Raw genomic sequence first — 14,703 nt, forward strand, 5'->3', positions numbered from 1 at the left:
TGTTCCACACACCACCACCCCAATTCTTATGGAAACTAAGAAAGACCCATAAGCCTGGAAAAAGTCCCAGGTCAGGTGCCAAAGTGAAGGCTTTTACAGTATTTTTAAACTCATCCAAGTTTTAAAAAAATACTACTCAAAGCTTGAAAGTTGCAAATCCACTAGAAAATTCAAAGTAAGAGTAACAGGTCTATCAACTGTTCAATAGTACTGTACCTACATGACCACCTAGATCAGAGGTGTCAAACTCAATTTCATCTTGGGCCGCATTGGCATTATGGTCGCCCTCAAAGGGCCGGTTGTATCTCTAAGACTATATAAAGGTATCTATTCTTTATATCTATACGTGGTGCCTTTCTTAACGTTAATTCGTTCCAGCGAAATCGCTGTAGAGCGAAAACGTTGTAAAGCGAAATAAAAAACCCATTGAAACGCATTAAAACCTGGTTAATGCATTCCAATGGGCTAAAAACTCACCGTCCAGCGAAGATCCTCCATACAGCGGCCATTTTCAGTGCCTGTATAGCGAGGAATCCGTCCAAAAACACAGCAGGGAGCCATTTTGAGCACCCAGTGGCCATTTTGAAAACCCAACGATCAGCTATTTTGATCATCGTAATGCGAAGAATCGGTTCCTGAAGCAGGGAACCGATTTTTGCAAAGCGAAAAAAACCCATTTAAAACATCGTTTTGCAATCGCAAAAACATCGTCGTGAAGCAGATTCATCGTAATACAGGGTAATCGTTAAGCGGGGCACGACTGCATTACAAAGAGTGTGAGCTCAGTGGTACATTCTTAAGTTATACTTGCTTTTAAGACATGGGCAACCCTTTCAAGAATTACAGTCCTCACTGAAATAAAGCAGCAAATGCCTTGATTTTCTTCTTGCCAAAATGGTTACATAACTGTTCTCAGAACAGAGCAGCAGAAACAGACAGATCTTGAAAAACCAGAATGTTGGGGTTTTAAAAAAAAGTTTGTACCAGGAGGAACTAGTAGATGAAAAATACACATTCACTTAGAATCCAGAGAGTGACATATCTACCCCGCTACTGTTCAACCTCTGCAGAAAATGGGAAAACAAAGTGGTCTAGCACAGTGCTCCTCAACCTTGGGCCTCCAGATGTTCTTGGACTACAACTCCCAACATCACCACCTCTACTGGCCAGTATTTCTGGGAGATGAAGTCCAGGAACACCTCCTGTTTCCGCTCTTCTGTCCTGGCAGCCTGGTACTCCCAAGACCACAGACCAGGATTGGAGACCCCTGGTATACTTCATAGTAGCAGGGGTCCCAGACCCTGCTACACTGCAAGGGCCACATGAAACAGCCCAACGGGCCAGATTTGGCCCGCGGGCCTTGAGTTGGACACATGTGATCTAGAAAGTGATAACACTAACAGGGTGGTACAGAAGTGGAAGGAAGGAAGGAAAGAAGGCTAATTGATGCAAACGAATTGTGGCTGTCGCAGTGTAGCATTGCAGGGCTTGTGATTTGTTATATGACCTTAGTGATGCTTTCTATCGTTGTTTAGTCGTTCAGTCGTGTCCAACTCTTTGTGACTCCATGGACCAGAGCACGCCAGGCCCTTCTATCTTCCACTGCCTCCCAGAGTTGGGTCAAATTCATGTTGGTTGCTTTGATGACACTGTCCAACCATCTCATCCTCTGTCGTCCCCTTCTCCTCTTGCCTTATAAAATATTTCATGTCCTCTCATGTGCAAGGGTAGCAGATTCCAGAATTCTGCAATGGAGGTTTTTAAGCACCAAGGGCTATCATGAACTCCTGCTTAGGAAAACCAACCAGCTACCTAGTAACCACCTGGCAACCCAAAGCAAAAGAGAATGGACTCTTGGACTAATTACTCAGCCATATGGGAAACACAAGACCAGATCCTTGGGAGATAAAAAGAGTAGATCAGCAAGCATATTATAGATATTAACCGCAACAGGAGACCTTTGAGTCAAAATACTACAAAGCTATTTCCATGTGAATAAAATCACAGGCACTTATGAGTCCTGTGGATCACACCGTTATTAAAAAACAAACAACCCATTTAAGCAACTCTTACAACAAAAAAGGACATTATGGTGTTTATTGTTCCACCCTCCTCAGCACAGAGGTTGAAACTGAATGATCGTTTACCAGAAGTGATTCATAGGAAATTGCCATTCAGGCCTCCATCTTATTAGCCCTTTTGTGATTTCCATGGATTTTTTTCCTTTCCTTTTCTGCAAACATGCAGACAGGAACATGCATCTGCAATGTTAAGTGTTTATTTTACTTCATCAACACCTTCATTTTCAAACAGAAAATGTCTAAATCTAAATTTGTTCTATTGGTTGCCTTTTTGTTTCCAAGCCTATTTTAGGGTGTATGTACTAAACGTGGATCCCCAAATATTTGAAACCCCACTGCATGATTTGTGCTGCCTTAACTGTTTTCATCTTCTGGTGCTATTTTACTGTTAAAAAAACAACAACGAAGAGTTTAATGGTATCTTTAAGAAGTCACAAGAATCTCTGTTGTTGTTGTTTCTACTTCTCTTTCCTGTGGAAGAAAACAATCCAAAGTTGTTTTCAAGGTGAAAGCAATCCCCCTCTCCCAGCTATTTCAACACCTCTTTATTTGCTGCTGATATTTTTATTTGACAGCTTCGTGTGATTTATGCAATTCTGTTATTTTAATGCCATTGCCTCTTTCCTTTTAAAATGTTTTACAGACAACTGTAAAAGTCCTTAGGAAATTCATTAATCCTGAAAGACAGCCTAAACATTATTTAAGCAATAACAATGAGAAAATCATTAAGTCTGTATTAAAGTGACAAGAGAAAATTATGGAAAATTCTAAACCTGCTCATGGAAACACTAACCAAATTACTTTGGAACAGGATTTTGGCCAAAGGTCTTTACTGTAGAAGAAGCAAGAAACAGCCAGGTTATGTCCAAAAAAGGAACAGGCCCACGAGATCATCTGGCAAGATGTCGGCTAGTGGAGAGTACCAAGGAATTTTAGTGGAAATTCCCTTTGTGCTTTATTTGTTGTTGTTTAGTCATTAAGTCGTGTTTGACTCTTTGTGACTCCATGGGCCAGAGCATGCAAGGCCTTCCACTGCCTCCCAGAGTTGGGTCAAATTCATGTTGGTTGCTTCAGTGACCCTGTCCAACCATCTCGTCCTCTGTCATCCCCTTCTCCTCTTTTCCAGAGAGTCTTCTCTTCTCATGAGATGGCCAAAGTATTGGAGCCTCAGCATCAGGACCTGTCCTTCCAGTAAACACTGAGGGTTGACTTTCTTCAGAACAGATAGGTTTGATCTCCTTGCAGTCCAGGGGACTCTCAAGAGTCTCCTCCAGCACCACAATTCAAAAGCATCAATTTTTCGGTGGTCAGCCTTCTTTATGTTCCAGCTCTAACTTCCATGCATCACTACTGGAAAAACCATAGCTTTGACTATGTGGACTTTTGCCAGCAAGGTGAGGTCTCTGCTTTTTAAGATGTTGTCTAGGTTTGTCATCTCTTTCCTCCCAAGAAGCAGGCGTCTTTTAATTTCATGGCTGCTGTCACCATCTGCAGTGATCATGGAGCCCAAGAAAGTATAATCTGTCACTACCTCCATATCTTCCCCTTCTATTTGCCAAGAGGTGATGGGACCAGTGGCCATGATCTTAGTGTTTTATAGATTACGGCAAAGTCTTTGTGTTGATTGTGAACAGCTATGGATAACTCTAAAAGAAATGTGTATGCCTCAACACTTGATTGTCCCGATGCATAATCTATACTCTGGAAAAGAAGCTGGTGTTAAGACAAAATATGGAGGGATGGTCCCCCATAAGAAAAGATGTCAGACAAGGATATTTTTCTCTCTCCTTATCTATTTAATCTATATTCAGAACATAGCATACGGAAGCTATATCAGATTCAGATAAAGGAGAAGTGAAAATAGCTGAAAGAAATGTCAATAAATTAAGATACACAGATGATACCATACAAATGTAGGAGAGCTGATACCTTTATTTGGACCATTAAAAATCAAACATTCAGCATGAGCTTTCATGAATAAAAGCAGGGCTGCAACTGAATATTGATTAATGAGTAATTAAACTAATTACATAATTTAATGTTGACAATGAAGAAGCTCAAATAGTTGAAGATCTTGTAGTTTTCAAAGACGCAGCCATGTTTGTTTGTCCAACTGTATCCAAATAAAACCAAAACAAAATAGTGTACAAAAATATGGTGACAACGTGAGTCTTTAGGTGGCACTATATTTTTGTGTTATTTTTTATCTGGATTGGTTTTGTTTGAAAACATTGAAGAACTTGGTTCAATCATCAGTCCAGATGAATACTGCATCCAAGAAATCAGAAGAAGACTGAGACTTGGAAGGGCAGCAATGAATGAACTAGAAAAGTTCCTTGCTTGGAAGGATGTGCCACTGAAAACCAAGGCAAAAATAATCTGTACTATGGTGTTACTACTGTGTATGGGGTATAAACTGAACACTGAAGAAAACTGACATAACAAAGCATTACTTATTTTGAAATGTGATGTCAAAGGAGATTTTGATGTATATCATGGCGCACTAGGAAGGCAAATCAAATCAAGCCTGAACTTTCTCTAGAAGCAAAAAATGATGAAACTGAAGCTACCATACTTTGGACACATGATGAGAAAACATATATCACTGATAAAGACAGAGAAAGTTGAAACCAACAGGAAAAGAAAAAAAGAGGACTACATAAGAAATGGATTGATTCAATAAATTAAGCCATAGATTTGAGTTTGTAAGAGATGAGCAAAGCTTTTAACAATAAGACCTTAAAGGAAGAAACAAGTATAGGGTCTCCATGAGTCAGAGGTGACATGACAGCACATAACAATATTCATATAGCTATGGAAGACAGGAGGGGCTGGCATGCTCTGGTCCATGGGGTCAGAAAGAGTCAGACATGACTAAACAACTAAGTAACAACAACAAAAATCATAAGATGGAAGCAACTTGACAGCACATAACAATATAAAGGAAACTGTCAGATTAGTTAAGCATTGTCTGTTGAGGTCACGGTCTACTTTTGGGCTTCCCATATACAGTCATTCAAAAAAGAAAGTCTATCCTCTTTGAATTCTAAGGTTTTATGCATCAGGACCTAATAAAATCATCTAGTCCTTAGTAGGTTTGAAAATTAGATAAATACAACCTCAGATGAACAACAATATTGTCCTCTGAAGCAATGAGTTTTCTGCCATAAGTACCTTGACAAGGGCTGGACTTGACGATGGATAGGGTCCCTTCCTGCTCTGCAGTTCTAAGACATTTATGATTATTTATTGGTTCTTTTGACCAAACTCCGGGAGGCAGTGGAAGACAGGAGGGCCTGGCATGCTCTGGTCCATGGGGTCACAAAGAGTTGGACACGACTTAACAGCTAAACAACAACAATTGGTTATCTGGCCCAGGCCCGAAATGCCAAGCCCTGCAATGCCCCCCCACCTTTCAGGGTATGCTGCTTTTGGTGGGCCACAGCTGCTTCCAGCAGGACATGTGCCAGGAGTGATGCAGGGAGGGGAAGATGCACAGAAGATTCACTCCCCAGTTGCCACCTTACCCTACTTCAAACTGCAGCTTAATATTGTATGTGAGAGGTCGAGAAATGTTACTGCAAAGCTTACTATGGGCTGACATTGCATTCCTCCTAATATTGCCTAGCTTTGTGAAAAATATTTAGTTAATTAGCGATCCGCTGTCTTCATTGTTTGGGTTTAATTCTCCAGGAGTAATTAATGGTGCTTCACTCTAAAGACATGCTTTTGTAACTGCAAAAAAACATTTTTAAGCTCATTGTTAACACTAGGCAGAAACCACCTTGTTTCAAGTGCAAATTATAATCCACAATGCTGAATGTCCCTGTTGTTAATACCTATCTTCAGACATGTTAGATATTCCTAGCCAGCCAAGGCACCAAGAACCACCATCCAGCTAAAGGTCCCTTCATAGCTGTGTCTATAAACCTACTCTACCCTATCTTCATTTTGAGTGAAACAGACATACAATTCCTGCCAGAGGGGATCAGGCCACTCTTTCTCTAAGCGGTGGAAGGCAGATGTTACCTTCATACAAAGCTGTCCAAATGTACTGCTTTGCTTTTCCCAGCAGCAATGAATGATACAATCAGAGTAATGGTAACCCAGAGTCCCCAACCACTGAGAAGGAAGCTGATCCTGCACATGTAGAGCACCTCCCAATCACCTGAACAGCCCCATACTGTTTCCTTGATTAAGTCGGAGTGCAGCAGAATTCTGAAAATGTGTTTTTACACAAAAATGTATTATTTACAGTTACTGCAACACATCTTCCTGCTATTCACAACATGAGGCCCTCTAGCTATTGCCAGATTGTAATTCCCATCAGCTGGTGCCACCACAGCAAACCGTCAGGAGGGCTGGGAGTTGCAGTCCAGCAATATCTGGAGGGCCAAATGGTGCCCACTTCAGTTCTATGATTACTTCCCAGTGCTGCCATGTATAGTTTAACAACTATGGTCGTTTTACATTTATTTCTAGTCGCTGGATAGCTCAGTGGTTTAGGCATCTGGCTGCAGAATGAGAGGTCGAGAGTTCGATTCCCCACTGTGTTAACAAGGGCTGCACTCAATAATCCATAGGGCCCCTTCTGCAGTTCTCAGATTAAGACATAACGTAGCCTTTGCATGTTTCTGAGTGGTACTCTTGGCACACTTCACCACTGATTTTGCTGGCTCAGGACAGTGGGAGTTCCACTCTTAACAAGATTTGAAGGACTCCTTCTATGACCATGCTGGCACAGACTCCAGTGTTATTCAAAATCCAAGCTACCTGAAGGACTGTATCTCCCCACATGATCTTTTTCGGTGCCTAAGATCATCATCAAAGGAAGGCCTCCTCTGAGTCTCATCACCAGAACAGGCACGGTTCATGGGGAGAAGAGAGGACCTTCTCCGTGGCTGCTCCCACATTATGGAAGGCTCCCCCTTGGGAGATTAGGCTGCCCCGTCCCTCCCTTTTCTCCTTCTGGTAAAAGCTGAAGACCCACGTTTACAGGCAGGCTTTTAACAATCAGGACTGAGCCCCTGAATGCCATTTTTAAACTAAGATAGTTTTCGACATTTTACTCGTTTTTCATTATTCCGTACGTTTTAATCAGTTTTACAGTTCGGTTATTTTTAATGTATAACTTACTGTGCTTTTAGTTCTACTCTTTTCAATAATGTGATCCGCCTTGAATCCCCTTATCAGGAGAAAGGTGGCCTACAAATGAGAGACAGAGAGAGAGAGAGAGACTGAGTAAAGGACTTCCTCATATTGCAAACTAAGGTCTCCAAATTAAAGGGAATCGTGGGCAGCACAGATGGTATAGGAATTGTACTTAAATCAAGAGCTTCAATAGATAAAAATCAAGCCTGAAAGGCATTAAAGGAAGACAAATGAAGATCATAAACTGGACTGAAGGGCAGACAGAGAGCTCAGGAAAGAAAGCTCAGAAACAGTATTTCCGTTTTAACAAGCTCATCATCTTCAGCCAGCCAGCGTTTTATGAAAGAAGATCAAAAATCCAGCTATGATTGTCATGTTTTAAAATGAGTCAGAAATGGTTCTTAGGCTGAAGTATACACATTCAGCCTGCCTAAGAAGGGTGCCTTTGCAATTGTGACCATTTTAAGGCTTACCTAGACTTTCAAGACTGATTAGAGTGGATAAAATTTAGCTACGCTTGAGTCGACATATCATGGGGAGGCAGAAAAGAGACAATTTTCTAAAAACATCCTAGGCTGCTGCCTAAGAGGTGTTTTGTGTTCTTGGAGAATTGCAATTATTTCTCATTTCTCCGTGCTGGACAGGCACAGAGAACGATCGGCGCTCTTTTCTGTGTGCACGTAGGAACCATTAAATATTTCAAGCACACAAAAATCTTCATTACAGACAGCTTCTTTCTTTCCATGTTCCTCAGTCACTGCTCAATCTGACAACTGGCACAGAAACATTTGAACAAAGACATTGACAACTGCATTATTCAGCTTCACTAGAGAAAAATAATCAAGCAAGCATTCCATGCCTTTAGTTTAGTGTTTCTCAGGTTTAAGCTACGGTATTCTGAAGCAATTATTTCTCAGCAAATTAATACCTACTCATCTAACAAAATTCTCTTCTTCAGGTCTATTTGCTCCATTTTAAACAATAACTACGAAGTGCAAGAAGACTGCAGTAAGTAATCTGTGAATCCTGGGGGGTTGGGATGGGTGGGGAGAGGTGGGGGTGCCAGACAACAACAAAACTGCCACGTACATTAGACTAACAGAACAAACAAGCACACAGTTCCTCCCCTTCAAGAACAAACTCACTCAACAGTCTCAGTACAGTATCTGAATTTGCTTTATTCACCTCCTCCCTCTCTTCCCATTTCATGTGAGGTCCATTAAATTGTAGACCTTTATAATTTAAACTGAGAACCACACTCAATATGTTGACCTAAGAAGCAGATAAATGTAACAAGCACACACCTGTGTAAGGTGTACCCAGGGAGGGAACATCCCTCTGACTCTTAGGACGGCAAACGGTGCCTGTAGGCACACTTTGCTACAACTAATAAAATAATAATGTGTCATCAAGTCGGTTCTGACCCTTTTCAGGATTTCCCAAGTAGAGAAAACTCAGAAATGGTTTCCCATTCCCTTCCTCTGGGGGCCACATCCTGGGATCACTGTGCAGCTTGCCCAAAGCCACCCAGGCTGGCTTTTCCCCTAGGAGTAACAGTGGGGAATGGTACTCCCAGCCTCTGGGCCCACAGCCAGAGACCTAAACCACTGATCTATCCAGCCAGCTTTGCTACAACTACAGCCTATGAAAATCATGGCAACCTTTCAGGATCAGCGCCAGGAGGCCTATAAGTATCTTTCTATAACCACCCCATAGGGAAGAGCCTGAAAATCAAGAATGTTCAAATCCATTATTTCCCTCCAGAAAGTCTAAAGGATGGGCTGCAACGCCGTGGGACCCGGAACAGCTGGTGCTCCTTGCGCTGAGCCCAGAAAACAGGAGAGCAGAGACTAGAAATCTATAGAGCCAAGGAGCAGAGGTCCTGGTCACTGACCCAGACGGAGGGTAACTGTAAACCAGGATAATTTGCAAGATTTAGGGCTAATCTCCACGTGGGATACAAATTATTCCCAGATGGAAAATCAAGACCAAAACAAAAACAGAAATGCTGAACTATTTTGGCAGCATATTTTATGGAAGAAATGAGGAATGTGTACCTCCTCAAGACGTTACTGGACCCAGCTTTCTTTTTCAGCTACAGTACTATGCTAGCTAATGATAATGAGAATTATAATCCAACTACATCTGGAGACCTGCATTTTGCCACCCTATTCCAGGCTACTGGAAGGCATTACACATAGGCGAATGAACTATAAAATAGAGTTTCAAGATCCCCTATCCTCCCTTACCTTCAGCAATCCTAAAGAATTAGCAGGTGTTCACCTTGGAATAAACCCCATGGAGTGAAATGGGGTTTAGCACCTAGATAATCAAAACTTTCATTTTTACTGCTTACCTTGGGAGAATCTGAGAAATTAAAATTAGCTTTGAGAAGGCAAAGCCATAGAGCAATGCTATCTAATCTCAGTTCCACTATATGGCATGGAATCCTGGACTTTTACACAAGCTACCACAAGAAAACTAGATGCATTTGAAAGATGAATTCATGGCAGCATATTAAAGATGTCTTGGATCAAGAGGCTGACCAACAAAGAAGTCCTGAGACAGCTGAATAACAACAAAGAAGTCACATAAAATGCAGAAAAATAAAACACTTTTGGCATGTAACTAAAAATGACAATTCTAAATTCTTACAGCTGATCTTTGAAAGAAAAGTAATGGGAAAAGAAATGTAGAAAGAACAGTGTTTTGCCTGAAAAATCTTGGAACTTGGTTTCAATGTAACAAAATGGCCAGAATCTTGCTGACCTAAGTTACACTGCGTACCCCTGATGCTGTGGCCATTTGGGAGAGAATTAAAAGCTTCCTGCCCCTCCTCCAGTTTCCAGGAGTCATAGGACAGGGAAGGGAAATTAATCATTTTCTGGTTTTAAATATTATCTTTTAATGAGGTAAGCCCCCTTCAGTTCTTTTTTTAGGAGAAATGTGGGGTAAAAATATTTTAAATAAAATAAATATTAAAACTTGTCATTAATATGCACATTCAGTAAGTGAGGCAGAATTTGTGACATAAAAGGGCACAACTGTAAAATTAAAATAAGCAAGGCAGCAAATGGTTCCTTGTCATTACCCCTTCTGCCCCTACCCAGAGTGTTCTAATGTACATAGTTAACATTTCACCAAATAATTCTTTTGATCTAATCACCTTGGTTCAATATGTCCCTCAAAATGCTTCCATCATCTTTAATCCTTGAAAAAAGCTTTGTCTTTCCATGTCACTATTTCTTAGAAAGAATACATACACAGCTGCATCCCCCAAAAATTATTTTGATCTAAACCTACATGGAACCAATTGCCTTTTTTCCATCTTTGGTTAATACAACCTGCCTTTGTCTGAAGGAAGGAGAGGAGAGAGAGAAAAGGGGGGAAAAACTCAACCTGCTCATTTTTCCACATTTGACAGCTTCCAGCACAGCTGAATTCTTTCTGGGTGAAATTCAATCAAGGAGAAATACAAGCTATAACTCGAATGCTTATCACCAAAACAGGGCAAGGAAGGAGGAAAAACAGCTTGTGCAAAAAAGGGAAGGGGGGAAAAATCACCAACCACCTTTCAATAATGACCATTATTTGTACTGCCATATTTCATTAGTCCTCTGTTTATACAGAAGAATGAACCCAGGGTTATGTCCACCCTGATACTATTAATCCACAATATAACGATAAACTTAATTACCCTTATTATTGCAGCCCTAATAAACGAACTCTTAAAGCAATGCTTTTTTCAAACGGAGTTAAAATCCTTTATCCCTATTTCAATCTGTATTCATGGTAGAAAATTAATGCAGCCAAACATTTCTCAGCCTCACAGTGTACTCTGCTTTCAGACTACAGATGATATGCAGTGACACCCTCAATCACATCAAATCCTAGTCATTTTAAAACAGGGATTCTAGCACAGAGGGGAAACGGTACAAGTGGCTCCTTCCCCCTTTACCTAAGGAGTTACACAACACCAATCTATTTGTATCCTCTCATTGCAAGCACAGCCTTATCTTCATTTTGAAACAAACAACCGGTAACTATATTCTGTTACATATATGCTACATTCTCTGACATCTGCACAACATGCAATCCAGTTTACAGAACAAAAGTGGCATCTTGCAGAACAGACACATTACGCTCTTTCCTCTAAAAATAATCCTTCCATACTTCCCAAGTCACTTCCAAGAAGAATCGCCTACCGACTTCAAACAAGGTTGCAAACTTTTGCAATACTGGCTATCCAAGATCCCCAGTGATCCTAAGTGAATGGATGCATGCTTAAAATTCTCCTTCAAGCTCCCAAGGGAAGTGAGGAAAGGGCAACCCAAAATCTATGGGGTTTTTTTTTTCTACCTTCCCCACACTCTTGCCAGAAGCAGGTCCCCTGTCTGTGATATGTGTGTGTCTAAGCTCTCAGAGGATCTCACCAGCCAATTTGTCAAGACACCCCTGGAAGTCCTTCTGTCCACATACCAGCACTCTGCATGGAATGTAGCATAAAAATATACTGTACTTCCGTTTATGAAACAAAGACTGCAGTGAAAACTTAGGTGAGGACTCATTTCACTTCAGCTGTAATCCTATGTACCTTTATACGGCAGTAAGTGTCATGAATCTCACTGAATTCAAGACAACTGGCTTTTGACGAAGCATGTGAAGAATCAAAGTGCAATAGTTATTTGTCCTAGGTGTCCCTGCATATCACTTCTGCACCACTTCTTTTCCGTTATTCTTCTCTGTGACTCATCTCTCCATCTTTCCCTTCAAGGCTGCTCCTTCTTTGCAGCCTGAAGGCTGCCCACCAGGTGGGATATACATGCCATTCTCGTGACTTTTCATGACTTTCAATCTATCTTGCCAGCAGCATAGCAGAAGACCCCAAATATACCGGTGCTATTCCCTTTATCCCTTGGCACGGACAGCAGCTTCATTAAAAGTGCAAAAAACAACAACACCAAACCCTCCACTGTAAAGCTAGCTTTCATTCTCTCCCACACCCGGCCAGTGTCAAACACTTCTATGCCAGGCCTTTCATGGCTCTCCCTTTCCCTGGGCCCGTGCCACCACCCCTCTCTCCTGACCTCACTGCACTGTGCCAGCATCCCGAGTGCCGTCCCAGCATCCTACCAATCAATGCTCTATGCACCGCACACGATCATCATTCTCGAATGGGTCCTCTCTGTAACAAACCTGTTGAAACGTCTTCCTTCCCCCCAAAATATCTTGTGCCCACTGGCATCCCATCTCCGCCAAGCCATAAACAGGTACTTTTTTAACCTTCCTCTCCCTCATCCCACACTAGCTTGCCGTTCCCCCCTACGTGTGAGGCCCTTTTCATGTCGACTTTGCCTTCCACCTCCCTGAAGAAAGCAAGGCAGCATGCACATTGCTCTCCCTCTGAAGGGGTCCACACAACAACAACCCTGTGAGGGAGGGAGGGAGGTTAGGCTGGAAGTGAAGGATCTGCGGCTCAAGGTCATCTGGCGAGGTTCAGAGCGCCCTCCTCCTGGTCCAATGTTTTGGCCGCCGGACTCCAGTTGCAGTTCCAATTCCGGACAACTACGGCCAGATACATCCCTAACCTCCTTTCCAAGACAGAGCGGAAACCTGACAGATCCTATGGAGGGATACACACACACACACACACACAAAACCAGTGGCGGCTCTGCTGTCAGGCACAGCCTTCTCTCCCTTCTCTTCCCCCCCCCACCATCCCCGTCTTGTCAACACAGGGCACACAATGTGTCTCTCGCAGCCCTTCTGTGCAAAAATGTGCCCTGCCAACGTCGACACAAAGGCAGACACCCCCCCCATGTTTGCCCGTTGCCCACCACCAGCAATGCTGTGGCTCCCCAAACACACACACACACACACACACACACACACACACACACACCAAAAAACAATCCCTCTCCACCCTTGACTAGGCACAAGGCACAACCATCCCAGGGTCGCCCCCACAAAAAGCCCCTCTAACCCCCCCCAAAAAATGCCTCCACTGTTTTCCCCGTGTATGCGCACCAACACATACACAACGCAGCCCCCCTTCCCCTACAAAATCCCCAACCCCCTCTTCCTCTTCCCTACCCCCCCCCGAGAAGCTCCCCCCTCTCCAACATGCAGACGAGCCCCCCTCCCCCCTCCCTGTGGAAGGGGCGCCCCTCCCCCACCCGGGAGCGAGGGGGGAGGGGTGCGCGGCGTCTCCCTCTCCTCACAGACACGCCACCACCACACGCAAACACGCCTACATTCCGGTCTCTCCCACCTGCGGGTCTCCGGGCGTCTCGTGTGGGTTCTGTGACGGCGGCTGCGGCGGCGAACCCGTGTCTCTCTCGGGCTTCCCCTCAGCCAGTCCCGTCGGCGGGGGTGAGGGGGGGGTCGCTCTTGGCGGCGGAGGGAAGAGGCCGGACGGAGCTCGTTCGCGGTTTGTGTGTATGTGTGTGTGAGAGAGAGAGAGAGCGAGAGAAAGGCGCGGAAAAGCCCGGCTGAGGGAAACGGGGAACGCGCCGCCGCCGCCGCTCCTGTCGATACCAGCCGTCGCCAGCAGCTGGTCGAACCGTTAGGGGGAACCCGCGCAGGGACTACACCTCCCGGCAGGCCTCGCGTGCCCCTCGGATGGGGAGGCCAGCCCTCCGGCGGACGCTGCCCTGGCCGCTAGGCACGCTGGGGGATGTAGGCTCAGGGGCGGCCGCAGCTCTTCCTCCGCCAGGCCGGATGGTTTGGTGGGAAAGGGGCGGGGCGAAAAGGAAGGTACTGCGACGTGCATGCTGGGGGTTGTAGTAAATGTAGCCTCGAAGGCTTTCACGGCACTCTCTATGTGTGTGTGTGTTTAGTCGTTTAGTCGTGTCCGACTCTTCGTGACCCCATGGACCAGAGCACGCCAGGCCCTCCTGTCTTCTACTGCCTCCCGGAGTTGTGTCAGGTTCATGTTGGTTGCTTCGCAGACACTGTCCAGCCATCTCATCCTCGGTCGTCCCCTTCTCCTCTTGCCATCACACTTTCCCAACATCAGGGTCTTTTCCAGGGAGTCTTTTCTTCTCATGAGATGGCCAAAGTACTGGAGCCTCAGCTTCAGGATCTGTCCTTCCAATGAGCACTCAGGTTTGATTTTCTTCAAAATGGATAGGTTTGTTCTCCTTGCAGTCCAGGGGATTCTCAAGAGCCTCCTCCAGCACCACAATTCAAAGGCATCAATTCTTCGGCGGTCTGCTTTCTTTATGGTCCAGCTCTCACTTCCATACATCACGACAGGAAAAACCATAGCTTTGACTATTCGGACTTTTGTTGGCAAGGTGATGTCTCTGCTTTTCAAGATGCTGTCCAGATTTGTCATCGCTTTCCTCCCAAGAAGAAGGCGCCTTTTAATTTCAGGGCTGCTGTCTCCATCTGCAGTGATCATGGAGCCCAGGAAGATAAAATTTGACACTGCCTCCATATCTTCCCCTTCTATTTCCCAGGAGGTGAT

At 43.9% G+C, this 14,703-nt stretch overlaps 1 protein-coding gene across 8 annotated transcripts in view; it reads right to left on the reverse strand.

Annotated features, from left to right (window-relative positions):
* Positions 1-13,770, reverse strand: part of FAM168A (family with sequence similarity 168 member A) — a 156,190-nt gene extending 142,420 nt beyond the window's left edge. For 4 of the 8 annotated variants that reach the window (XM_078390225.1, XM_072993440.2, XM_072993442.2 and 1 more), the window contains exons 1-2: positions 13,504-13,630; positions 7,218-7,286 (exon numbers count right to left, since the gene is read on the reverse strand). The gene's annotated coding sequence lies outside the window, so the exon portion shown is untranslated. Of the gene's footprint in view, positions 1-7,217; positions 7,287-13,503 lie in introns of all 8 variants that reach the window. The other 4 variants (XM_078390226.1, XM_072993441.2, XM_078390224.1 and 1 more) reach the window with 3 other exon arrangements.
* Between the last annotated feature and the right edge of the window lie 933 nt (positions 13,771-14,703).

Source organism: Pogona vitticeps, chromosome 3 (genome assembly GCF_051106095.1).
Source record: "Pogona vitticeps strain Pit_001003342236 chromosome 3, PviZW2.1, whole genome shotgun sequence".
NCBI classification, from domain to species: Eukaryota; Metazoa; Chordata; class Lepidosauria; order Squamata; family Agamidae; genus Pogona; species Pogona vitticeps.